The 27634-nt window shown below is 45.6% G+C and overlaps 1 long non-coding RNA gene across 1 annotated transcript in view; it reads left to right on the plus strand.

Annotated features, from left to right (window-relative positions):
* The window catches only part of LOC112655915 (uncharacterized), a 592361-nt gene that overhangs the window by 384023 nt on the left and 180704 nt on the right, over positions 1-27634 (plus strand). The window contains exon 5 of the long non-coding RNA XR_007405030.1: positions 1570-3635. This is a non-coding gene — a long non-coding RNA (uncharacterized LOC112655915). The remainder of the gene's footprint in view (positions 1-1569; positions 3636-27634) is intronic.

The raw sequence follows: 27634 nt of genomic DNA on the forward strand, positions 1-27634 counted from the left end.
TCTCTATAGAGGCTGGACCTGGGCAGGGGGTGCGGAGTGAGGGGGTGGGAGGATGCACTCCCACCAGACTATAGAGCGTTCTTGTCTCCACACCCTTGTCAGTACCTTTCCAACCCAAGGGGGCGAGGATGCGTCATTTTAGCCATAATTAGACTTTGCTGGGTGAGGCCGAGCATCTCCTCAAATGCTGACCCATTTATGTTTCCTTTCTGTGACCTGATGACCTGGGGATGCTGAACATATCCATTGAACTGGAAATCTTTCTTTTTTAATTGACTTGTAAGAGGTCTTACATCTTAAGGAAATGAACTTTTCTGTGATCTGATTTGCAGATGTGGCTCTGAGTTGCTCCTTTGTTTTTCCATTGTGTTCTCGGGTGGGGATGCCACTCAGAGGTGGCATTGACTGTACACCCAGGTGGCTCAGTCTTTTCTTTCACCAGATTTGGTCAGTTACAAAGACTTTCTTACTTCAATGCTGTCCTTTAAAAACTGTCCTGACCGTTATATGATTTCATTTATTACGTCTAAACTTTTGATTTGCTTAAAATTTAACCTGCTCAAAGGTGGGACTGCTGGCTACCCAGGTGTTTCCACATTAGTTAAAATCTACCTTTCTCTCCCCCATTTGAAATGTCACCTTTGTCACATGCCAAATTCCTGTGCATATTTGGGTCTATTCCTAGATTTTTCCAAACCATCATGGATCTGTCTATTCAGATGTTCAGATACTAATGCTGAGATATTTCCATACTGTCTTTATGACACGCTTGTCTCTGTGCTAGGACTGACTACCCTTGTTCCTTTTCTAAAAAGTGATCTTGTTAGCCAGTCTTGGGTGTTTATTTTTCCATATGAATCCAGCATATCTTGTTCTCCCCAACCAAAAAAGAAAATAAAAGAAAAGAAAAAAGAAAAGAAAAAAAGTCCTTTAGTGGGTTTTTACTGGAATAGCATTAAGTGTATAGATTAATTGTGATGTAGGCATCGGATTATGTAAAACAATATACTTTACTTTTCATTGGCTCAAGCTTACTCAGTGCTTTCAGGAGCACTTAAAGTTTTCTCGTGAATTCCTCCCATGTGTTTCATCATTCTGGTTGCTCTAAGTGGGGCCTCTTCGCTATTTCTTCCAGCAGTTCTCGGTGTGCTCTGCCTCTAGGTGGCTGCCTGCTGGGTGCAATGGTGGATCGTTATCCCAGACCTTCTTAAAAACAATGAAAAATTTGCCATCTTTTATTCTTATGCATTTTCCACACGATTGCCCATGCAAACTCCTTCCCTCTCTGGCTGTAGATTCCTGCAGCCCCACCTGAAATGTTTTAATCTTTGTCGTGGTTCTAACCAGGCACTGCAGCTGCTCTGAAAGCATCCATGACACCTGTCTATTCACATCCGCATCCTCGGGCCTGAACAAAGGATGCTCAGGCAGCTACTCTTAGAACCTCTTCTCTGTAGGGGACAAGGTGTTAGCGTCAGCTTAACCTCCTTTTAAAGGAGGAATGTGAATTTGCCTCCCGAGAAAGTGACTTCTTGACACTTAACCCAATCTTTGATCTTCACTCCACAGGCCTCACCTGCCACCGTGTGCAGTGTCCAGCACAGTGTCCAAGGCAGCATCCAGCATAACGTCCGGCAGAGTGTCCAGCACAGTGGCCCTGAGTTGGCTGCGGCCCAGCTGCCCCTCAACCCAACTTGAACCTGGTCTTGGAGGCACGAGGAGCCATGAACCACCTGGGTCAAAAAACACCACCAAGAAACCAATGCATTTCCTCTGCACCTCCCTTTGCTCATCATCAGGGCAGATGTGCTGCAAGTGCTTTGCATGGGGCAACTGTGCCCCACCCGAGGTCCCTTCCATTTCCACAGTTCCTGGGCCTTCATACTCAATGCCAGTTTTGGGATGAGGTTGCTTCTGTCTGAGTGGGCCCCACACCCTCCAGAAACCCTGGTTTCTCTCATTTTCCACGCTGAGCTCAGCACACTGAGTAGCCTGTCCAGGGTGACCTTTCATTACACAGGGCCCCATCACACATGCCTCTGAGATGCACCACCAGCTCAGGCTAGCTGGCCACCCCCTGCCTTTAGTCTCTGGCCATTTTTTTCTTTTCTTTTCCCTTGTTTATTCAGGAATGCAGAAACAGACTTATCAGACATTGCCTTGAAAGGCTTTAATAGGTTAAAGGCAAACCAAATCCAAAGCCAATCCAGGCATCATTTTCTGTGGAGAGGATACAGACATCTCTGGTGCATGGGACTCTCCACCCCTCCCCAAGGGACTGGAAGCACTCCATAGACACCTGCTGCCCCAGATGCCCAAGACCTGATTGCTCCTGAGGCAACTTCCACTTGTGATCACGTTTTCGTGAAGGAAAAACTAGGGAGAAGAATATGGAAGCAGCTCACGGCGTCTGATGGTTCTGTTTGCTGAAGCTAGTCTGGCCTCTTTCAGGACTGAATGCGGATCTAAAGTCATCCCTGCAAGCTGTTTTAGAACAAAATGACAAGCCTCTAAGTAACTAGGTTGCTATAACCAGGTGATTTCAGGTTACTAGAGGCAGTTTGCAGGAAGGTGTTCCTCCCCCAGTGTGAATTCCAGCCTGCAGAAGAGCAGCACTGGGCATGGGGACAGAGGCTAAGGACAAAGAGTTTCCTGAAAATGCCCTTAGAGCAGAAGTCCTGTGGGAAAAGGGAGTGCAGGCCTGGCAGCGTTCGCCTGCCCAGTTGGATGGCCTGTCCTGGGTCAGAGCACCTTCGGCTTTCAGGAAGCTCTGGCCACAGACAGACACATGGCTTTGGGGGACAGGCCCCTGCTGTGGACACCATGCTATTTCTGAGTCTGGACTGGCCACAGAGAATGAGCAGGAGGGACCCGAAAACACACCGAGCTGGAAGTGGCTGCATAACACGGATCAGGGACCTGTTTGTACAAAATGGGTGGTTGTTCAAAGAAATAAATGTCATCAAGACATGTTGGCCGCTACTCAGTGTGAAATTTCTGCACAGTGGGGGGATGTGATTAACGGGATGCCCTGAGCTGTGCCCACAACTGCCCCTGAGATCCGGTTCTGGAAGCAGGACCAGTCAGCCAGACTCGCTGAGCACGTGCTCCCCTGTCTGCTGCCCTCAGTGCTCCCCTGTCTGCTGCCAACTACACACGTGCTCCCCTGTCTGCTGCCAACTCTTCACAGGGCCCTCAGTGCCGAAGGGGAGGGGTCCTTGACCATATTTTGTGATTGACTTCTTCTCCCATTGTCCAGACTAACTTCTTAGGGTTTGAGGTGTGAGAATAGGTGCATCCCCCCAAGGCCGAGTCCTTTCTTTGACTGCTTTAGACAATCTGATCCTTTAGGATGCCTCTTCTCTCCTGCTAAAATCCAGAAGAAATAGGAAAAAAAAAAAAAAGTCCTTACTGCCCTGACTAACACAGCTGAATCTTGCTGGCTTCCTTATCAACCTCTCCACCCCAGGAGCTATTAACCCTAGATCAACATATCAATTAAGGTCGATTTGGATTGGATTACAAATTGCAATCATCTGAGCGAGAAGGCGGCGGTGTTGGTACTGGAGAGTGTACTGTGCAGCTGAGGATAGAGGGACAAACCAGGGCCTGCCTGAGCGCCTCCTCCGTGTCCTGTAAGTACGGGTGCAGCTTTTAGCTCCCCTTGGAGACAGGGGATGGGCTGTCAACACTGCCAGCGTCAGGGGGCTGTGAGATGTGCTGCTTCTGCTACCGTGGGGCAGTCGCATGAGCTCATGGATGTCTTGGGGGGCGGGGTTTGTCTCCACAATTCACTGTTTTTCTGGTCCTTGAATGTTCTAATATTTCAGAGGAGGAGATCTAGATTCACAGCAGACTTGCTCTGGTGTGCGCAATCTGGTGGAGGCAGCTAGCATCTCATTCTTTTGTTGCATGATTAAAAAGGATGAGGTCTGAACAAGTAGAAGAACTATTGAATTAGGACAATCTGGGTCATAGAAAAAGATGAATCTGCTACAGAGTGAAGAGCTGGAGCAAACCTGGGAACGACATGGACAGGAGGACATGAGGCCCTGTGTGTGCCACGGGGGCTTGGGCCTCAGCGGGGCAGGGCTGCTTGGGGTCCTCGGAGAGGGTAGGCAGAGGTGCATAAGTCAACCAATGACTTTGATAAACGATGAATACCGATGAATACCGAGGCAAGGGGCCAATACCGAGACAGCGGTGGTGGGCTGCAGAACTGGCATCCCGGGGTTTGAAAAGTGGGAAGATGAAAGGGCTGGACCTGCGCCGGGCTCTGCTCAGGAACCTTCTGGGGGGCCCAGCGCCAGGGTCCCCACGGCAGGGAGGGTGCCTCTCCCCAGCTTGCACCACACAAATGGCCCAGAGTCATGGTGAGGGAAAACCCTGGTGACCTGGAACTGGCCATTGACTTTTCTATTCTGTAAGTTCCTGTTCTGTTGATGAAATATTTTAAAATATGAAGCTGTTGTTTTTCGATATAAGTGATGATTCCCAGCGTGCTCAAGGTTGTGGTAAAACTGATACTCTCATACATTGTTGAGGGCATGGATATTTTTAGAAGTGGGTTTGCCATGGATTATCTGTGTCGTCAAAATAACCCTTGACCTACAAATTCCACCCTCAAACATTTATTTCCTAAGGAAAAAAACCTAAATAACATACATGAAAATATACAGGATAATTCATTTGCAATACACAAAGATTGGTAAAATAAATAAATAAGAACTAATAGAGGAATAATTTTTTCAGTTCTGATACATACGCCTGTTGAGAATTTTTTGAAACTATTTAACAATAAGGGCATTTCTATTGACTATAAGATGACCAATGCAAGGTATTGGTATGGATTATACACTTGGATTACTTAGTTAAGAAAAAGTAATTTATGCAAAAAGAAAAACTGAAAGGAAATAAACCGTCTCTTTCTTCATCTTATAATCAGATATAATGATATTTTCTTGTAATTCTTGATATATTTTCAACATGTATTTAGCCTCTTATTTTATGCTTTCTCTGTATTCTACCTTGTGGTAGCAGAATCTCAGCGTCCCCCAAGACTCCCCACCATGAACACACCTGGAGACTTGTGAGTAGGTGAGGTAGCCTCATATGAGACCACGTCTCAGAAGAGAGGGGTCCTCCACTGGCCCTGGAAAGGGGGCTGCCACCTGCAGGCCCCAAGGTGGGGATCAGAGGGCATTCCCTGCCAGCAGGCTGTGGGGGGTCAGTCCTAGAACCTCACCAACCTCAGTTCTCCCAAACCTGCAGCTGGGAAGAGGCCCGGCCTCATGTGGGAGCACAGCCCCAGCCAGCCTTGTGATTTCAGCCAGCTGGGACCCGCACAGAGGACCCTGCTAGCCCCTGTCCAGACTCCTGACATGCGGAGGACCTCACCAGCCCACCTTCAGACTCCTGACCCCAGAGGACCCCACTCACCCACATCCAGACTCCTGACCCAGAGGACCATCTGCTAGCCCACGCCCAGACTCCTGATGCACAGAACCTATGAGAGGGAGATGCGTGTTTATAAGGAATCAAGTTGGTGGCTTGTCATGCAGTATTACGATAAGAATACACACCTGTCTTATTACCTTTCTTTTAATTTCCTTACTTAGATCGCTTTAGATTTATCATATTTTTTCTGCTGTTTATTTTTCTTCCTATTCTAATTTGGTTGTTACCAACTTGTGCTTTAAGTAGTTATCATGGCTGTTAACACAGGCATAGTTAGCTTAGGGAAGTCAGAACTGGCCTGTACAGCCCGGGTGGCTCAGCGGTTTCGCGCCGCCTTCAACCCAGGGCCTGATCCAGGAGACCTGGGATCGAGTCCCATGTCAGGCTCCCTGCACGGAGCCTGCTTCTCCCTTTGCCTGTGTCTCTGCCTCTCTCAATCTCTCTCTCTCTCTCTCTCAGGAATAAATAAATAAAATATTAAAAAAAAAAAAAAAAAAAAGAACTGGCCTGTAGCTTCACCCGCCATTGACACCATTACCACTGAGGACACATTAACCACCTCCCTGCCACCCTGCTGTTGCTGTCGCTGGTTTGAATGTGACCTTGAGACCGTGACTGTTTTCTTCCTAAACTCCTCACACACAATTGCTGTTTCACACAGTCCGCGTTGGCTTAGATTTCCCCGCATGTTTACACAGCTCAGTGTCCCCTATCCCATTGCTTATCTCAGACCATGTAACTGGAATCACACTCCTTGTGTGTCACATCAAACCCTCTGTTTGTGCTTTCTGAAAGTGCCTCTGTCCTCCCTCTGCGCTCACAGGGTGGTTTTGCTGGGCAGAGATTTACTCTCGGGACTTGGGGGAAGATAGAATTTCCTGATTTCTGCTGTTGCAAAGAACTTTGCTGTGTGTCCCTCCTGTGAAGGTTGCCTGTCCTTTCTCACTGGGTGCTTCTACAACATCCTGCTGCATTTGTCCTTCGTGGCATTGTCACACTCAATCTATGGAGGGATTTCTTTTTCATTATTAGCCTGTGCACCGCGGGCTTCTTGAGCCTGCAAGGCCATCTTCCATAGTTTCTATTTGGTTCTTGTTTTCCAGTCTTTGTGGCATCTATTTTTTACTCATATTTTAACATTTTTTATATATTCAAACTTATTAAAAGTACTTTGTTTTCTGATTCTGTAATTTTTAATATCTTTAACTCCATTATGCAGTTTTTTCATCCCATTCTCTTTTAAAAATTTCATCTCTGCTGAGATTCCTCATCTGCTCATGAACATTGTTTACCTTTCCTGTTAGTGCCTTTAAAGTGTGAATCATAGTTACTTGAGTTCTTGGTGTCTGATAGTTTGGACACTTGGGTCCTACCTGCCTCTGGTTCTGTCAGCTACTTTGTTTCCTAACAGTGAGTATAGGTTCCCTCCCCCCTTTCTCCCTTCTTTTGTGTGTCTTGCACTTTGTGGTTGAAAGTGAGACCGGTAAGCGTGGGACATGATACCGAGTGAATTATATTTATGCCCCTCTTCCACTTGACCAGTAATGCTAGGATTGAGTCCATCTGGTCAGCAGTTGAATCTGGGATTTGTCGTTGCTGTGCTTACTCTCCCTGCAACCTCCAGCTTCCAATTCCTCTAGCTCTACCTGAGGGTGGAGACTGCTTTGTGAGAGAATCTCTCCTGATGCCCACTTCATTTTCGGTTTCAAGCCTCCAGTGGATCTCCCCTCACTCCCTGCCTCTCCCTGTGGGGGGCTGCCAGACTTGCTCTGTGCACCTCTGAGCCTAGTGTTGGGGGTCAAGGCCTTCTCTGCTTTGGTGCAGACTCGGTCTTGGCAAGCACGGCCTTCCTGTGTCTTGGGAGGGGAGCTTTCTCGGTAATGCCACTGGAAACCTCTAGTGAGTCAGGCCCAGGCTGGCTTCCTGCCCCTTCCCTGGAGGTAGAGCCTTTTCCTCTGACCTCCCCGAGCCACGGCAGGTTTTAATCTGTGCCCTGGGAGTGATGAGAGTTTCTGTCCTTTCCCCTGTGGATTATAGCTCCTGTTCTGTGGCTGAGACAAAGCCTGGGAAGGCTCTTTGCTCCAGCCTCCTGCATGAAGGGAGTTCTGTATAGCCTCCGTCCCTACGCTTGGTCTGCAGACTCCCCTTGTGTCCGTGACTCCTGGGGGTTTCGTACTCTTGCGTTACCCCACACTCAGCCATGGGCAGCAGCTGAATCTTTATTACCCCTGCTTCCCTGGGGAGCCGCAGCTTCCATTGATGCTCTGACCCCAGCGAAGCACAGCTCATGTCTCGTCTCTCCTCGGAGGCACCTGTCCTGGGTTCAGGCTGTTGGCTAACCTGAAACCTCAGTGCTCTGGGGGTGCAAGAAAAGGCATATCTGTAGATTACTGGCTTTTTCCCATTTTTCCCATGGTATGAGTAACCCTCCTCCCAGCTTCCTACGTCTGCTGCTCAGCTTCTGGCGGCCACCTGCCACAGAACATCTGACCGATCCCCTCAGATGCCCTTTTCGTCTTTCCCAAACCTTAGCCATTTCAAATACCTCTGTGTTAAATAACAGCCTTTTTCACACTCATGAACATCTCTGAGTAAGTTCCTGGAAAAGGAATTGCCAGATCCCGGGGAAGACACATTTGTAACGTCTGTAATTATCACCAGACTCCCCTCCATGACACTACGGAGTCCACACGCACACCAGCTCTTGTCAATGCAGCGTTACCACACATCCTGCTCTTCGCCTAAGAAGTGAAAAATGGTGTCTGTGTTATTTTAATTTGCTTTTCTCATATAGTAGTGAGATTGAGCTTTTTTTCATATATTAAAGCTATTTTCATTTTGAACTGTACACTTAAAAATGGTTGAAATAGTAAATTATATGTTATATATTTTCCACAATAGAAAAGCTATTTGCATTCTTTTCTATGAATAAAATATTCATATTTTACCACTTTATAATCAATGTGTTTGCCTAATTTATTTCAGTTGATTTTCCTAGGTTTCTAAGTAGATTATCATATTTTCTGCGAATAAGGACAACACTATATTTCCCTTTAATCCTACTCTGGGGAGTAGGCAATCTCATCTTCCCTTTGGTTTTACCAGGAGTGCTTTCCTGTTCTCACCATTAAGTGCAAAGTTGGCTATTGGTTTGATGTGCACATTCTCTATTAGAAGAAATCTATTTCTGTTCTATTTTCCTAAAAACATGTGTTAATCAAGAATCATTTTGTTTTCCTCAAACAAAATGCCATTGAAATTAAGATTAGTATCGTGTTGAGCTCATGACTTTGTCTCGGGAGGACTAGTTACATAGGTGGCTGATGTTTAACTCCACATGTAAGAGGATTCGGTATTTATCACCATTCCTTGTACATTAGGACGGTCCCATTCTTGAGTCATTTTTTTAGACTCCTCTTCCAGTTAGCAACTATTTGAGTGATTTTTCAGGAGTAATCTGTGGTGGCCTGCTAGACAACAGGTTCTGCCCAGCTCCCAACATCAGAGTCTTATTGTCCTGGCTTTCATGCACCATCCCCTCCAAACCAGCCAGAGGTTTCTCCCTTTCAGGATTTTATAAGCCTCTACAACAACTGCATGTAGAAATTTGTGTGCTTGGAAATCGAATATTTTACTGGGATGTGTCTACTTGTGAGTCTTCCCTTACTGGTTTTCCTTGAAAGTACGGTATTTCACTTAAAACCGAGGATTCAGTTCTTTGCTTAGGGATATGTTCTTACATCACCGTGTTGACCCTTGCAGCTCCTTCACTTTTTCTGAGCTCTTCTTCAGAAATGCCGGTTGTGTGCACTTTTTACCTGCATTGTGTTTGCTCTAAACCTAACACCTTCTCACAGTCCCACTACTTCTGTCCTCTCTACCTCTGCCCTCCCACCACTGATCCACTTTTCTACAGCTGCATCTCTGCTTTTTCTGCCCTGATGCTGCTTGAAAGTTTGCCACAATGCTATCTCTGCTATGGCAGCCTTTCCATAAATGTGCAGCCACATGAAGCCAGTGGGCCCTTGTACCATCTCAGCTTGTAGCTCAAGCTCGTGCATGAGCACGGTGCTTATGTTACATGGAGAGTGCCAGGTTGGGGGGACAAAATCTTCCTCTTTTCCTTGTACTTAATCTTGTTCAGAACTATGCTAGTCTTCTCCCTCACACATAGGGCTTCTCCCATTAGTACAGAAAAACATTTCCATAGATGTCCCAGGAAGCTTTTGTTATGCTTTATCCTGTGCATCCTGTGTATGTATCAGGAGAGGCCTGCCCCAGCTGATGTCTGCCTAGAGACTGCACCGCTCACTGGAAAGCTCACAAAACCTGTTCTCTGCTCTCAAGCTGGTGACATAATGGTTGTGGCAAAGGGGAGGTGCCAGGCAGGTGGGCGAAGCTGTGTGTCAGTGGCCTTTCTTTCTCAGGACAGTTTTGCGGTCATCAGAAGACAGCCAAGTCCAGGTTCTTGACTCATGCTCCGGTCACTTGCATCTGGTAGGATCATTGTATTTTCTGGGAGGATCCTCTGTGTTGGAAAGGATAGAAACAGAAAAAGACCCCACTACCAATACTCCTTTGATAGGCCTACCTTGCTTCTGGCCTTCTGACTGAGGTATTCATATGCTCCTGATTTGGAGCAGGAAGCAGTTCCAAGTGGGAGTTCAGTGTCTGTCCCTCAAACCATGAAACCTCTAGTGTAATTTAGCTCACATTATTCCGCTTGCATTCCATGACCTTGAATTTCTCTTTTCTTAAGAAAATTAAGATTTTTGTTTAATCAAGCATCAACTGCACTGTAACTAGTAAAAGGTTTTCAGGGCTATGACTTTTTATGACATGTTAGTGTATAACAGACCGATCTTTTTACCAAAATCATCTAGTAAAACATAATAAAGTTGCTTTACAATATGCTTGAAGGAATCAGAGAGCTAGGGCATTGTGCAGATGAGGGGCCGAGACCCTGGGAGAGGGGATTCTTAGGTGAGCTCTGCACTCTGCACTGCTGTAGCTTCAAGGCTTTTCCTGGTTTATAAGCACCATTGGCAAAGAAATGGAAGGTCTCAGCAAATATCAGCAGCTAAGAGGGTGGAGGGCTAAGGAGAGCTTCTGGGGGTTCTGCGGGATTAGTCCTTAAAGCTGCAGATCAAGGTTACCAGGTGGTTGTGGCTGGAAAAGCCAGAACCCAGAGGAATAAGTAGTATAAGAAGTATAGGTTGATCTTCATGTTGATACATTTGCTGAATCTTAGGCCAGAAAGGTGAGAGATGGGACATCTGCACAGATGGAAGCCTCTAGAGGCTGGTAGTCTCCGTGTTTGGGCAACACACTGGAGTTTGGGGCCCACTGATGATGAGGAGGGTAAACACCGTCAATTACTCAGGTCAGCTTCCTCTGGGGAGCTCAGGGGGTCCCTGAACAAGATCCCCCTTGTGAATGGGGGGCCCAAGATAGGTGGGCCTGAAGGACAAACCTGAGCAGCTGTCTGGGCAGATGAAAATGTCTCTGGCAATGAGATGTCTCATGGCATGGTCTCTTTCCAAGCTGCTACCTGTGTTCCTGGTACCACTGGTACCTAAAGCCTAACTTTAGGTCTTGGCTATTGTCCTTACAGATGGCTTATTGAAAGTTGAGCCTAGTTTCCAGAATAATGAGATTTTTTTTTTAAAGCATCCCGGGGTTATCAATGTGAAGCTCACTTAGAATAACTATGAGACTGGCAGCCGCCACAATGTTGCCAAAAGCAAGCCTTTATGAGGTCCTTCTGATAACCTGGTTGCCGACCTCAAACTCTAGAAATACACTCTATGCAAATTTGGAGGAGTTATCCACAAAGGGATTGAGAATTCTTGGCAGTGATTTGAAAGCCATGTGATATAACACCTCACTGCCCCTTCCAGGACAGAGAGGGCTGCATGCAGAGAAGTGGATGACATGAAAGTGGAGGGGAAGCAGAGTCCTGAGCAGGACCAGGACCGATGAGTCACTTGGATGAGTTTTGCTGGTTTCCCAATAGTGATTGTTTATGAGCACATAAATTGGCTCCTACAGTGGGGCTAAATCCTTGATATGCAGTATCTCCTGTAATTGCTACAATACCTCCACGTCGGCCCTACTGGTGCAAAGTGAAGCTCATAGAGACTCAAATACTTGCATAAAGTCACAAAGCTGAGAAGGAGCAGAGGAGGGACCCAGAATCAGGTCTATCCCATGCAAATGCCCATTCCTGCAGTCGCTGAGCCATATGCTCCACTCCATGGGGACGTGTTAGCAAGTCCGTGAGCAATTTGTTGGTTTGTGCAGGAGCAGAGGAAACCACACTTTTGCCATAGCAGTGAGGAGACCACTTGTTTTCATTTCATCATTTCGTTGATTGTTATAGGCGTTGCACTGCAAGAATGCTTTTCAGGTATCATAAATACTTATTTGAATTGGGATGAACTCAGCTGAAAAATGTGAAGGTTCACATGCTTAGATATATTTTTAAATTAAAAAGAAAACCCGCAAGAAAGTAGGCATGCTATAATACAATTTATATAAAATACCCAATTATCTATGTACAAATATGTGCTGGGGGTGCCTAAGACTGGAGAGATATACAGCTGCTCAATTCCTGTAAGGTGGAAAGTGAGGTGCTAGGAAATGTCAGCAGAGCTTGATGAAGAATAGATGCTCATCTAATAGGGGTTTCTGGGGGGCTCAGTCCCTTAGGCATCCGACTCTTGGTTTTAACTCAGGTGGTGACATCAGGGTGGTGGGATAAAGCCCCGTGTTGGGCTCTGTACTCACAGTGGAGTCTGCTTGGGTTTTTCTCTCCCTCTCCCTCTCCAACTCCTCCCCCAACTCTCTCTCTCTCTAAAATAGATAAATACATCTTTTTTTAAAAAAGGTCATCAAATGTAGGTAAATTGTATGATTTTCTGTAGCCAGATGTGTGCACAGAGCAACAGACCTAAAGATCTTGATGGATACATAGGTAGAAGGTAGATAGATAATTGATAGATTATAGGTAAATAAGTAGATAGCTAGCTAGCTAGAAAGATGATAGATGAAAGAAAGGGTAGATAGAGAGGATAAATTGATAGACAGACAAACAGACAGACATGACCTGCAAGTGGGAGACCCAGGAAAGCTGGTGGTGTAGTTCAGTCCAAATCCAAACGCCTGTCCAAGTGCAGGAGAAGACCCATGCTCAGCCCAATAGGCAGGCAGAAAGGGAATGAATCCTCCCTTCCTCCACCCTTTGTTCTATTCCAGCCCTCCACGAATCAAACGATGCCCATCCACATTGGGAAGGGCTATGTGCCTTACTGGGTCCTCTGAGTCGAATGCTGCCCTCACTTAGAAATGCACTCCCAGACACACCCAGAAATAACATTTAATCTGAGCACCCTGTGCCCGGTCAAGTTAACACACACAGTGGGATGTCTGCACCAGGTCTGCTGTGGGGTTTAGGCTCTTGCCCCAGACTCTTGCTCCCTAAACGCCTACAGATTCAACACCATGTTGTTGCTCAGTGCTTCTGGCAAGACAGTGCCTCTGGACATTGTTCCTTAAACACCAAGTTATGACTCATTGTTGTACCTGTGGACAGGAAGGTGCTTGAGACAGGCTACCATTGAGGGGCTTCCAGTTTTGCTCCATGTGTCTCTGTGTTTCTGTAGTCCTGTACAATGATGTCTTCGGGGCTTATGAGGGGAGAGCAGGTGTTTTGTGTGACTGAACTGGCCGACTGAGACACCCCCCCCATGGCATAGCTTATGCTTGGCCAAGTCTATTCAGGGGAGATACCATTTGCATCCTTACCTTTCATTCATCACTCACTACAAAGACTAGGCTGGCTGACTGGATAGTAAGACATTTGGAAGACCAGGTAAAGTTGTGACCAAAAAGGAAGAAAATAATTGTCTAAAAAAAAAAAAAAAAAAAAAATAATTGTCTAGATAGATCAGCTCTTCCCCAACTTTAGTACTACATGGAATTCCTGGACATCTTGTTGATATGCAACTTCTGGGTCAGTGGATCTAGAATGAAGCCCAAGATCCTGCCTTTAAAAAAAAATTATTTATTTTAGAGAGAGAGCATGAAAGAATAGGGAAGAGGGGGCAAAGGAAGAAAGAGTCTAAGAGAGAGTCTTAAGAGAGAGTCTCCACCTTCTTTTTCCCTCCAGGGACCACCCCCTGCTGCCATATTGGATCCCCTACATACCACATCAACTCTCTCTCTCTTTCTCCTTTTTTTTTAAAGGTTTATTTGAAAGAGAAAGAGAATAGGGGGAGGGGCAGAGGGAGAGAGAGAATCTCAAGCAGACTCCACACTGAGCTCAGAGCCCAATGCAGGGCTCAATCCCACAACCCTGAGATCATGACCTGAGACGAAACCAAGAGTCAGATGCTTAACCAAATGAGCTATCCCAGATGCCCCCCAAGATTCTGCCTTTTTAACAAGCTACCAGGCACTGGTGCTGCTGTCCTCAGGCCTCACTGAGAGCATCAGGGTGCTGGGAAGGACACCCACACTTGGTGTCTGGGGCCTGGAGAGCTACAGCAGCAAAGGGCCTCAAGGGGCTAAGGAGTCTCGGCAGCTGATGATCTTGTGGTAAGAATCACAGGGCAGCACACATGGTGGGAATCGTCCACTGAGTGCCGTAGGTGAACCGGGGGCAGCCGTACAGCCTGGAAGGGCCATGGGCAGGGCTGTGACTGCAGATGTGCCATGGAAGAATTGTGTTTCCTCAGGGCCTCTGCTTTCTTGTCTGAAGTGAGTGGGTTCAATAAGATGATCTCTGGAGTTTTGTTCGGCTTTGCAATTGAGATTCTCAGGCCTGGAACAGAATGACTGCACAGTTGAGGTTCATTACTATGCACATAGAGTAACGCAGTCATTAAAGTTGACACGAGGGCTGAGCACTAAGGAGCTATAGTAGTATAAAAGACATCCAGATGTTGCAGATTTGAATTTGCATGTTTAACTGCTATTTTCCCAGGAGATCTGAAATGTCAAAATTGCATTTATGCCAGTTGTGAGCCTGCAGTGTCATGGTCCAGAGTCTGCTTGTCATGCAGAGTGAAGAATTATGTTGGTCAAAATCATGGGGTTGGGGTTGTTGTTTCCTTAAACCTCCAATTCCCCAAAAAGTTTCATCAGCTGGAAAGAGGTTGAGGACAGGCCTGTATATCTGGTGAAGTGATGCTAATTTAAAGTATGGAATGAATCTTCCTGAGCTGTGGGAGCTTTCTTTTCTGTACACTCTGAGTGGTGAATAAGTACATTTCTGTCCAGGTATGTGACTGAGATGGGGGCAGGAATGAGCCTCATAACCTGTTTTCTCCAGAGGTGCTTATCTAGAGTTACACAGCACACAAGACAGTGCTGTGCAAGACAGATCCAGGGGCTTCTAGCAGCCTACCGTACAGCCTCCCAAGAGGCAGAGTTATGGAACGAATCCACGCCAACTGATGGTTTTGTGGAAGTAAATGAAGACCACTCAAATGGAAGCAAGCAAAGTCTACACTGAGCTTGCTGTAGCAGGGAGTCTACTACCATCACTTGTGTTGGGTAGAGACTCATGGCACACAGAGAAGAAGAACAGCTCATAGCAGACAGGGAGTGGTCTGCAGAGGAACAGGACTGGAGAGCAAGAATGTGTGTGGTACCTCAAAAGAGACCTGAGGTAACTGAACCAAAGAAGGAACACAGCTGGGAGGTAAGGAGGGAGGAATGAGCGCTCAAGGCCATCCAACTTCCATGATTCAGATCCCACAATATCCAAGAAAATTTTGACTAACGAAGTGACTTTTAGATGTAACTTGATTTTGGATAGGACATGTGCTGCGAAGAATGGATGGAAATATTTGAATTACTGAAAATGAATGCCACACTCACAAAAATAACTAAAGCAACACTGGACTTCATGTTGTCTGTGGGATTGGGTCACCTTAGGGGTAAATGGAGAAAACCCAAGTTCTGGACACACAGAGTAGAAATCCAGATGCTGTTCCCGCCTGACCCAGGACCTTCACCTAGTGCAGTCTGGCCAGCAGCCTCTCTCCCTGGCATCTTCTTAGCCAAACCATAGGCTCTTTTGGGGTGGCCATAGGGTTTTCAGTTGGCAATGTGCCAAGCCACACTGGAGCTTAAGAAAAAAGGAAAAAAATCAGTCACACTGATCTTGTTTTTATTCCAAATCTTGGTAATTTATTTCTCGTGGATATTTTTACATGAACTTTCATTTATTTGAACATTGCTTTGCAGTATCTTTCTATCACGGAGTTTTTGGTGCACTCTTACACTCAACGCCCATGACACTGGGTCTCTTCCCCTGCCCGACTCCCTCTCCTTATAATTCACACATTATAAAGTTGGTTGTGCAGCTTAATCTTAATGCAAAGGAAAATGTGTGGTTGGATCTCCATTGTAAATAAGGATATTATGGAGATACAAACTGAGCAAGGCAGAGCAGCCCCAAATTTTGGAAGTGATGGCAACAGAGAGACCAGCTTACCATTCCATTATCAGAGACAGAATGCCTGCATGTTTTTAAGGGTGGGCAACCCACAAAGCTTCAGAGCAGGGCTCCAGACACAACAGATCCTGGTTGCAGAAGACCAGGTACCATGGGAGGAGGGACGCTGGCCGTGTGCAGTAGTAGGCCAGGCCTACGAGCACAGGGATGGCCTTTTCTATCCATGAGACAGCCTCAGTGCTTAACACATGGAAGCTGCTCACCAGTTTGAACTGAATTCACTTTTTTTCACCAGTCTTTCCCACATGTACAGTAGCATCATTAGCGCAGGCATCTTGGATGTCAAGAGCAATGTGAAAAATTAATGATACTGCTGGTGAACGTGATGGTTATCCTTGGACATGAGAAAATGCCAGAAGAGGCTAAGTGGTGGCTACTTGCCTGGAATGGCATCTACCTTTTGGACGAGCAGTGCCAATCACACAGAGGCTATTTCCATGGGAGGGCTTGGGAGAGCTGGTGTGAAGAAGGGCTCCTTTGGCTTCCCCCAAGAGAACACTCCTCAGGATGCATGGAAAGTGCAGCAGACTGTGAGGTGCTGAATAAAACACGTGGCTGCCAGTTACGTTTGAATTTCAGGGAAGCAACAAATATATCTTTAGCATAAGTATATCCCGGAGAGTGCACGGGTGCCCTGTGTTTTTATTTGTTCTCTCTGGCAACCATATCCATGAAGGGTCTGAAAGTTGAAGAAGGCAGGTGGAATCATGACATGACAATAAGAGGCTGCTAGGGCATTGAGAACCCAAGCAGGAGCAGCTTGACAAAGTAACACCTGCCTTCCCATCAGCTCCCCTAGGACGCCTGGTGAGCTTTAGTGGCTCTGGCTCTGGGCCTTTGTAAATTCCCAAGAAAGCCTCCGAGTCATAAAGATGCTGGGGGACAGGAGAGGCTGTAGAGAAGAGCAAAATTAATGATCAGGGGTGGTGAACTGCTTGATTTATGGTTTTTGAGCAAAGATTAAAGGGCTGTATAGGTTTCCCGTAAGCGCACAATGAGTAATGGTTCAAGCGCTGGTGACAGAGATGAATGCCCATAAACACCTTTCTGGACAAAAGCATCAAAGGTGATTAAACTCTGCTGGAATTGGGGACAATGGGACAGGGTTAGAAAAGAAGAAAATGTCCCTACGATAAAAAGTTTTCTCTAAAAACACTGCATCCCTGTCCACAATACATCTTGCACTTTACACGGATATCTTTTATATTTGCCTACTTTTGTTCTTTCCATGTTTTCTAAATTTGTGAAAAGGTGCATCCCAGTCAGTCCCTCGGCAGGGAGCTGGTGGAGAAGAGAGGCTCCAAGGATGTTTCTATTTCTGAGACTCTGGGTAACTTGGTATACTGCATGATGTATGAAATATGAGGAGAGGGATGGAAACACCAGCCAGAGGAGGGGCAGGCCAGCTAAAAAGCCCCAGGTCATTACAATTTGCACATGGATGCAGATATCCAGGGCTCACTTAATTCTGGGGATTCCAGGGAAGAGTCGAACACACTTAACATAGGCAAGTTTGTATTTTGAATGTCTTGGAGACAAGCAGAATGGTTCTGAATGATGGAGAGTTTGCATTTTATTCCAGTGTGAGTTTGAATCTCCAGCACCTTGAGGCTAGAAGGAAAGATGGGGGTGCAGCCCCCCAGTCAGTGGCTCCCACTGCTGCTCATGTCGCATCTCCAGCAGCCCGGCTGGGCAGCATTGCTCAAGCAGCCAGAGTGCCTGAACCATTAACACTGCTTCTTCAGGAAAATGGTCCTGCAGAGAATGCCACTTGCTCATCCTGGTTATGAAGACAGAGAGGTTTAGGGAGGGATGGCTCTTGGCTAGGGGAGAGTCTCCTGAATGACTTTGGTCTCCATGCTCATACATTTAAACTTTGGTGTTTGGAGAGTGTGCTTCTCTGCGTGCTGCTGGGATCACAGCGGTGCTTGAGAACTGGGCAGTCTGGGGACATTCACCTTGCAAGCTCCACATCTCCTGCTGTGCTCTTCCTTAGGGAAAGAAAGTCCAAAATATGAAGGATCACACCATGTGCAGTGTTGTAACGCACTAGTCAGTGGATCTGCCATAGTCTGTGGCCAAGCTAGTGTAACTCTCTGCCTGCCCATCAGTCTGAGGACAAAAGATGGCTTCCTATCCCCTAAACGTTCACATTCTCCAAATCCACCCTGCCCACGAGTGGTCCTCCAGCCCTGGATAGGAATTTTGATACTTGCTTCGCACTGCTGCCACCTAAGTCCCCATGTCCACCAGCTCTCACAGAGGAACCTGCTGAGACATGCCCCAGGGACATGGCACAGCATGTTCCTAGATGATGGTTTTAGATACAGAATCAGAATCTCTGTTTCATAGAAAATACGGTTAATGATCATCTGGGTGTAAATTACTTTGTGAGCATATTATAACATGTATGTGAGCACCAATAATTCTGCTCAGAACAGCTATGAATTTATCAGCCTTTTATTTACTGGGTTGTTATTATTTGGCACCTATTTTAGTTCAGCAATTAGAATAGGCAAGGATATATATTAATAATGATAATTAGGTTTAGGAAAAATTAAAGCCAAGAGAAAACAAATGGCTACATCTTTACAAGAAAATTTACTTCTTTGTTGTCTGGTTAGCATAGAGTCATTAAGGATTACAGATTGTTTGCAACCCTCTGCACACTCTATTTGTGTGGGAGAAAATACAAGAGGAAAAGAAAGAGAGGCAGCCCCCTGCACAGTCTAGAAGGGGATGTGAACATTTGTTTTTTTATTTAGTGCCTGATGTCTGAAAATATTAGGAAGTAATATTTTAAAGCCAATTTGTAAGCAACTAAGTTGGTGCATTGTCATTGTATGACTTTCGGTATTGTCCCGCTAACGATGCTCGCCTGGCAGATTTCCTCGGATGCCATCAGGAGCAGACAAATGGTAGTTTTACATGTTATGAAATCATCTGGACCGACTTGTCGGAAGCCTGGAAGGCTCCTCTGAAATGCTGGTGGTCTCCTGCCTCCTGGACAGAATGAAAGCCAGCCTGGAGGTGGCTCCTCGCACCTGGTAGGCATGGGACGCGGACATCTCTGCGAGTGCTTGAGGGAAGCTGTGTACACCTGATAATCACGTTTGCTTGGGGCACAAGCTTTCTTTTGAGACTTTGGGGCCCAGTACAGCATTTCAGTCACTTGCCAGTAAGAAGACTAAGTAGTGGTATGAGAAGCATCTGGCATAGTAAGTGCATGGTATCTGAAGGCCCAGGGAGAGACTTTGCATTGCTAGTGTTTTCTTTGGGAGATATGTGAAAGATACCCTTGCACGCATCTGAAGAAGCCCAGTGGTGTGACCACCGCAGCACAGGAACACAGACTGCTGTGCACGAGCAGCAGGAACAGCTCCTTTTGCTTTCTGGCTTCACCCGGCAACACTGCTTCAGCAGAAGCCCTGGACGGGGGCTCAGGAGACACAGGTTTGCATTCCGCGTCTGCTGTTGTGGGCTGCGCAACCTTTGGGGGGTTGCCTCAGTCCCCTGGGCCTCTGTTTCTTTATAAATCAGGTTTGGGCTTGATCCTTTTTAGCTCTTAAGTTTCACAATTCTATTTCATTTATGTAAAAATTTATCCTGAACTCAGTACTTTTCGGGCAAGGGTTTAGGCTATTTTGCCCCTTTGTAGAACCAGAATCCAAATAAGATGTGGTGTTCATGTGCCCATCTGACCGGGACCCCTGGGAGTGCCACGTGAGCATTAACCAGAAAGATCTCCGTGTGCAAATAGCAGCCACATTCCATATGTCACAGACTTCAGGATTTGCAAATGTGCATATGGTCTCTGAGAAAACAAGGAGCTCATCACTATTAAGTTGATCTCATTACAGAGTAATAAATTAGAAATTGCAATGAAATTAGGTTGATTTCTGACTGACAAATTTTGGTTTCCGAGCGGAAAAGAAATAATCATATTTAAAGCTACAACAGCTGTTATATCGTATTATATTTTAAAACCCTTTAAAGGAATTAATTAATTTTAACATTGTTATACTCTCCATAATAGTGTTCCAAAATACCTAGTGATGATTAATCATGATCAGAATTTTTATCAGTCATGATCTAATACATTTTCCCAAAAAGAAGATTTTATTGCACATTAAAATTACTTCATTTGAGTTCTTTAATTGTAGATCTTAATCTTGTTTGAAAATATAATCTTTATCCATTCAGTGTCATGCGAAGTCAGTGCTTCTACTCAAAAACACAGTTTCAAACTTTGCTTTTGCTTGGATTCTTTTTTTTTTTCTTTTCTTTCTTTTCCTCCCTTTTTTTTTTTTTCTTTTGCTATGCCATATCATTTAATTTCATGTGGCTTTAATGAGTGATTGTTTTCAATGGCTTCTAAGAGTTTCAGTCAGCAATATTTCATTCCAGGATAAAAGGTAATGATCCATAAATTCTTAATGCCATATTTTTATAGCCAGTAAATTAGTCTTTAATGGGTTCAATAAGTTCTGTGATGTATGTCATTAATTGTTAATGGTGTTTTAACTAGATAATTGTCCCGAAGGGCTGTTTATCATCACTGCTGGTGAATGACTGATCCGCACTATCTGTTCCACTTCATAGTGTGCTGCTTACTTGATCTGGCTTTGTGTGCTGAGAGCGGGCCACGTACATAAATGCACTGTAGAGCATCCTGTGGCAGTAACAAAGTTCTACAGCCCTCAGTTCCTCTTTTTTATTTCCTATATCTGTCAGCCACTGGCCCTGTGATGCTGAGTAACAAAGCATTCCCAACTTCAATGGCATTTACACTAACTGTGACAGTTTTATGTGTCACCTTGGCTAGGCAGCTCTGGTAACCAGATAGTCAATCAAACATGAATCCAGGTGCTTCTGTGAAGACATCTTGTAGATATAGCTAACATCCACAATCAGTTGACTTTACATAAAAGAGAGTACTTTCAGTGATATCGGTGGGCCCCTTCCAGTGAGATACCAAAGACTGAGGTTTCCAATGGAAAAAGGAATCCTGTCTCCAAACAGCAGTGTAGCAGTCCTGCCCAAGTTTCCAGCTTGCTGCCTGCCCTTCGATCTAGACTCTCCAGCCCCAACCCATGGATCTGTAGGCTGCGTGAGGACCCGCTGATCTGATGTGGATTCAGCTGGGCTGGGGTCATTGCCACAGGCCGGGGTATTGTCGATCCTCATGCCTCCTGAGCTACCCAGGGCAGGCTGTTTTGAGCAGGGACAGAGAAGCAGGAGAGCTAGCCTTATCCCTCAAGCACAGTCCAGGTCTACTAATATCCACTGGAGGATGATGGCTCCCACAGCGCAGGGCAGGGAAATTATGTCACTTTGAGTAAGAAGAACCACGAGGTCGTGTCCAGAGGATGAGGATAAAGGGAAGGGTAAGGAATTTTTAGCTGTAATTCCTTCCCCCTTCTTCTGAGAAAAAGAAGGCTGGAGACCCAGGATCCCCATAATAGGCACATCCTCCATTTGTTCCCAGTAAATGTACCCTCTCCCCCACTCGGGGCCAGAGGTTACCAGGACCAGGCAGAGACATGCTGAAAGCTCCCTTGAAGGCAGTCTTCTCCAAGACTGCAACCAGGCGCCCCTGGAAAGGAACACAGAATTATCATTTGAGATCCTCAACATTTCTTGTGCTCGCTGCCTGATTTCTCAGTGGTTCAATCTGCTTTTTTCTTTTTAGGCAACTTTACATGAGTTAGGCATTCATCTTCCAGCCTAATTAGTGGGGTTTGCTTTTGGCTTTTTCATAGCTACAACTAGAAAAAAATACCACAACCAGCTAAAACCAGCTACAGCTTCCCTCCTTTCTGCATTGATGACCTGTCCTGACTGACAGCGTCGATGCTCCTGTCCTGAGGAGGTGGCAGTTATGTCTGCAAAGGGAGACAAGGGAGAGGCACGGACAAGACCAGACCCCTGGAGAGAAGGGCACAACCTTCCAGCGAAGGTGGATGAGTATCATAAAAGATGTTCAGGCCGAGGGAAAGGCGTATGCAAAATCAGAGACATGATCATTGGTGATGAGTGATAGTTACTTCTGGTCAGCTAAGCCTAACTCAACTGCTGCTTGATCCATATGCTGAAGCATGGTTATGCAGCCTTTGATTATCTGTCTAATCTACAAAAAAACTTGCCCTAAAATTGCTTTCTTCTCTTGTGAATCCTCTCTCCAGAAAGAGAAGTGCACACACACACACACACACACGCACATACACTTGCACGCACACAGTATGCACTTTCAAGCCTTCTGCTTCATAGCTCAGTTAGGAGACCTACAGTTTCAAGGAGTCTGTGGGTCCATCTCTGGACAGGAAATGTGTTTATGGGTTTTATAGGATAGGTAATGAGCTGAATGTGTGAGGTTAAGGAGAGGAAAAATCAAGGATGGCTTAGTTTTCTAATTTGGTTGATTGGGTGGAGGATGAGGTCATTACCTGTGCTCGGAACAGAAGAGTGGTGTTGGGGGAGAGGTGAAGACTGCAGGTTGCACATGCAACCATGTCCCAGGAGCAGCTGCCCACCCAGGTCTGAAGCACAGCAGAGGCACAAGGTTTGAAACCTAGTAGGAATTGTCAACATAGCCATGATTGGAAGTGTAAGGGCCGTATCTCTGGGGCCCTTCTCACCCCTGGGAATAGAGGTAGAAGGGCAGTGGGAAGCCAAGCAAAGAAGTGGAAGAACGAGCAAAGAGTTGAGTCTCCAAATCTAAAGGAAGAGCAAGCTCTAGGGGAAGAAGGGTGGAGGGTCATGTGCCAGGCAGGTCAGATCACTGGAGGAAGGCCATGGGTGTAGCAATAAGATCATTATTTAAAAATTGGACTAAACTCCTTTTGGGATGCCCAGCCCACTTGCCTGCCATGTCTGTCTCCTGGGAGGTGTCAGCAGCGCACAGAAGGGCAGCAGCTTCCTCAGGGCCACCTGCAGAAGCATGTGAGTGTCAAAGGCAGTGGTGGAACCTATTGTTTGAAAAGGACTGGTGGCTTCTGATCTGTACCCTCATACACACACCTGCTCTGTTGAGAATTCCTGGTCTCCTGGATGGTGAAGTTCCCACAAATGAGGATTCTGGGCACCCCAACAGTTCCGTGAAGTATTCTCCCTTTGAAATTTTTTAGAGTAGGGGTGATTCTCCTTCCTCAAAGGTGTTCATTCTTTCCCACCCATGCAGACAGAGCTCTGCAGACCAGCCTTTGCCTGGGGTCTGGTTCAGAGCATCTGCAGGCCTTGGGCAGGATCATGAACCGACAGGGTGACAAGGGCCCAGCCAACAGATTACATCTCATTTGTTCTAAGAGGCACGCTGTGTCTACATCTGAATACGTGTGGAAACCAGATATACTCTGCAGTCGATGGTGCACCATCATCCAACTGGGTGCATTGGGGCATAAAAATAGTTGTGTCTGCACACTCTAGGTATCTCAGAAGTGTGGCCAATGTGTGGAGGCCCAAGGTAAGGAGCAGACAGTGCTGAGGCTCCTGGTTGGATTCACATCCAGAAAAATGTGGGTTTTAACATTGCAGAAGCCAAGCAAGTCTCTTCTGGTTCAAGCTTTGACCTGGGTTGTTGGCCTGTCACCCCAGTCTGGGCCATGGCATTCTGCATGTGCAGGGCTGGGCCCTCCAGAGCAGGGCGGGGACCTGAGGCCTGGGGCTGACCTCCTTCCTCCTAAGGAAACTGCTGCTTCTGCAGTGGCACAAAGGCACTAGGCCAGCCTGGGAGAGGGTATGGGAGGTTGCCATGTGATTAGGAGCTGGAAGCTGAACATCTGGGTCCAGCTCACCGCTGCTGATGCAGAGGCAACCTCGCCAGCCAGCCCTTCCTGGGGACCGCAGCATCAGTGCATGACCCGGAACATCACAGGTGTCTTCACCTTCCAGTAACTGAAGACTCCCTCTGAGTGCCACCTTCCTATGTCCACTAAGATGCTTCTTAATCCTTGACCAAGAGCCTAGACCATGGTTGACTCACCTGCTGAAATGTGGGATCTTGGCAAGCAAAGCAAGCAGCCTTACACCTTCACCCTCACACACCCTGGGTGTATTCACTTAGTCCGTTTGGGCTGCTAAAACAAAATTTCTTGGACAAGGAGACTTGAACATTTATTTCTCACAGTTCTGGGGACTGGAAAGTCCAAGATCAAGGTCCCGGCACAGTCAGTTCCTGTGAGAGCCTGCTGTCTGGCTTGCACATGCCACTTCTTGCTGGGTTCCCACACACCTTTCCTGGCTTCTTCTTCTGCTAAGGACACTAATCCCATCGTGGGGGCTCCATCCTCATGACCTCACCTAAACCTAATCACCTCCCACAGGGCCTGCCTCCAGATACCATCACACTGGAGGTTAGGCTTCAATTTTAGAGGATTTTAGGCAAACTCAAGCATCTAGCCATAACAGAGGTGATCCATCAACTCTAATCCCACCACTGGCAGGCCAAGCACACAGGTCAGCATCATGGGGCTCTCACTGCTGCCTGCGTGAGGCAATGCTGCCCTGTAGTCTCCAGGAGTGCAGCAAAGGCAGCCCTGCATAAGGCGTTCTTGTGACCTGATACCTTCTATCAAGAGAGGGTACAGATCTTCATGGAATAAAATGCTTCTGCCGGTGAGAAACAAGAAGATTTGCTGTCCGTGCTAATAGCTATAACCTATGTCTAAGCTCAGCCGATCATACATTTCTGAAATGCGGCTTATTGCACAGCCAATAAGTGTTATTGTGGGGCATCTAATTAGTGGTGGCAAAACAAAAGTAACATAACAGCATACAGACACCTGATAACTCAGGCAATAATTATACGTACTACAGTTGAAATCAGAGCAGATTCACTAAAGTTAGTATCACATCTGGAAAAATAACCTCACGATATGGTATGTAGTAACAACATGAATCAATAGAAAAAAGGTTTGATTACATAGTAGAATGAATATAACCACATTGACATTTTTATCTCTGGTCTAAAATGCATATAAGCTTTCTTGCATCTATAGGTTCATTGTGAGAATGACTAGAATCACTGCAGCCATCAAGAATCTATGGGGGGGATCCCTGGGTGGCGCAGCGGTTTGGCGCCTGCCTTTGGCCCAGGGCGCGATCCTGGAGACCCGGGATCGAATCCCACGTCAGGCTCCTGGCATGGAGCCTGCTACTCCCTCTCTCTCTCTCTCTCTCTCTGTGACTATCATAAATAAATAAAAATTAAAAAAAAAACAAAAAGAATCTATGGGGGCCGAACTAATGAAGGACAGTTAGGATTGATTCGGCATACTCAGGAGCTGTGGGTCAGCCGCTGCATAGACTTAGGCATACAGAGGTAAATAATTAATAGCCGCTTACTGCCATTGGAGAGATAGCATCTTAATGAGTGACATGTGTGAACAGTCTGCTGATTGATCAGTCATCGCTCCTCTCTGAGTATTTTCCTTTGCTTATTTTTTGAGCATAGTTGATACACAATGTTACATTAGTTTCAGGTGTACTGTGTAGTGCTTTGCAAGTCTATACATTACACTACCCTCACCACACAAGCATAGCTACCCTTTGTCCCATTACATTGCTATTATGTTTTTTTATTTTATTTTAAAATTGCATGTGTTAAGACTCTTTTTAAGCACACAAGTGTATGAGTTTTGACCAATGTATAGAGGCCAGTACCCTCCACAATGAAGATACAGAACAGTTCCGTTTCCCCCGGAATTGCTTTGTGCTCCGACTTTGAGGTCAAACCCTCCCCACCCTTCATCCCTGATGACCCCCCATCTGCACCCCATCCCTAGTGTTGTCCCCTTTCCAGATTGCCACTCAACACAACAATACAATATGCCGCATTTTCAGACTGCCTGCTTGGGTCCTGCCACAATGGACTTGAAATGCATGCCTGGTATTGTAGGTATCTGTGTTCTTTAGCATTCCATCTTACCACAGAACCCCAGTTTATTGATCCACTTCCAACATGTGGAACATGTGGTTGCTACTTTTTGCTGATTATAAGCAACTATAAACATTTGTGTCTGGTTCTTTATGGAAACATACACTTTCCTTCCCCTTGGATAAATACACAGGAGTGGGCTGGCTGGATCACCTGATGAGTGTGTTTAACATAATTGAGATCATCAGACCATCTTCCAGTGGGGCTGTGCCTCTCTACATTCCCACAGCAATGTAGGGAAGTCCCAGCTGTTTCACACCCCATCAACACTCGACACTGTCCATGTCTAACTGACAAACTTCTGAGGACAACATCAAGAAAATGAAAAGATAACCTACAGAATGGGAGAAAGGATTCTCAAGGTATCTATCTGACAAGGGTGTAGGGACCAAAGATGGAGAGTACTCTTAAAATTCAACAGCAAATAGACAAATAACCTAATTAAAAATTGAGTGAAGGATCTGAATAATAGACTCTCCAAATTTACAAATGACTAATAAGCACATGGAGACGTGCTCAGTGTCATTTGTCATCAGAATCACAAACCAAATCCACAGTTAGGTACCACTTCATGTCTACTAGGTGGCTACCCTCAAAGGACAGGTAGTAACAAGTGTTGGTGAGGATGTGGAGCAGCTGGAACCTCAGTACATTACTGGTGGGAATGGAAAGTATTGCAGCCACTGTGGAAAACAGTTTGGCAATTCCTCATCCTATAAATTTGGTATGTCATATTTTCATTTCCATTCATCTCAAAGTGTTTCCTAATTTTCCTTATGATTTCTTCTTTGACTGATTGACTATTTAGGAGTATGTAGATTAATTTTCACATATTTGTGAATCTCCAAATTTCCTTCTTCTCCTGATCTCTTATTTCATTCCATTGTGATAAGAGAACATTTTAGGATTTCAGTCCCTTTAAATTTATTGAGATTTCATTAAAATTTGTGGTCTAACATGTTGTATGAGCTGGAGAATACTCCGTGTTCACTTGAGAAGAATGTGTATTATTATTGGATGAAATGTTCTATAGATGCTGGTTAAGTCCAAGTGGTTTATAATATTGTTCAGGTCTTTTCTTTCTTTATTGATCTTCTGTCTGTTGTCCTATCCATTATTGAAAGTAGGGCATTTGAAATCTCCAATATTATTTTTGAATTAACTTTTTTCCCTTCAGTTCTATCAGTTCTTGCTTCTTTTATTTTAGGCTGGTTTGGGTGCATATTATTTATAATTGTTCTATTTTCATGATGGATTGAGACTTACATCAAAATATCCTACTTTGTGTCTAGTAATACTCTTTATTTTTTTAAGATTTTATTTATTTATCATGAGACACACCAGAAAGAGGCAGAGACATGGACAGAGGGAGAAGAAGATTCCCTGCAGGGAGCCTGATGCAGGACTGGATCCCAGGACCCCAGGGGTCATGCCCTGAGCCAAAGGCAAATGCTCAACCACAGAGCCATCCAGGCATCCCTAGTAATACTCTTATCTTAAAGTCTGTTCATTAGTGTTCCAGTGTTGTTTGGTTTTTTTGTTTGTTTGTTTGATTACTGTTTTCCTGGTCTTTTACTTTCAACATATTTGTATCTTTGGATATAAAGTACATCTCTTGCAGACAAGATATAATTAATTGCATAATTCTATTTTTATCCATTCTGCCTATCTCTGAGCTTTGACTAAAGTGTTATTGCATTTGTATTTTATGTAATTCC

Source organism: Canis lupus, chromosome 22 (genome assembly GCF_003254725.2).
Source record: "Canis lupus dingo isolate Sandy chromosome 22, ASM325472v2, whole genome shotgun sequence".
Taxonomy (NCBI): domain Eukaryota; kingdom Metazoa; phylum Chordata; class Mammalia; order Carnivora; family Canidae; genus Canis; species Canis lupus.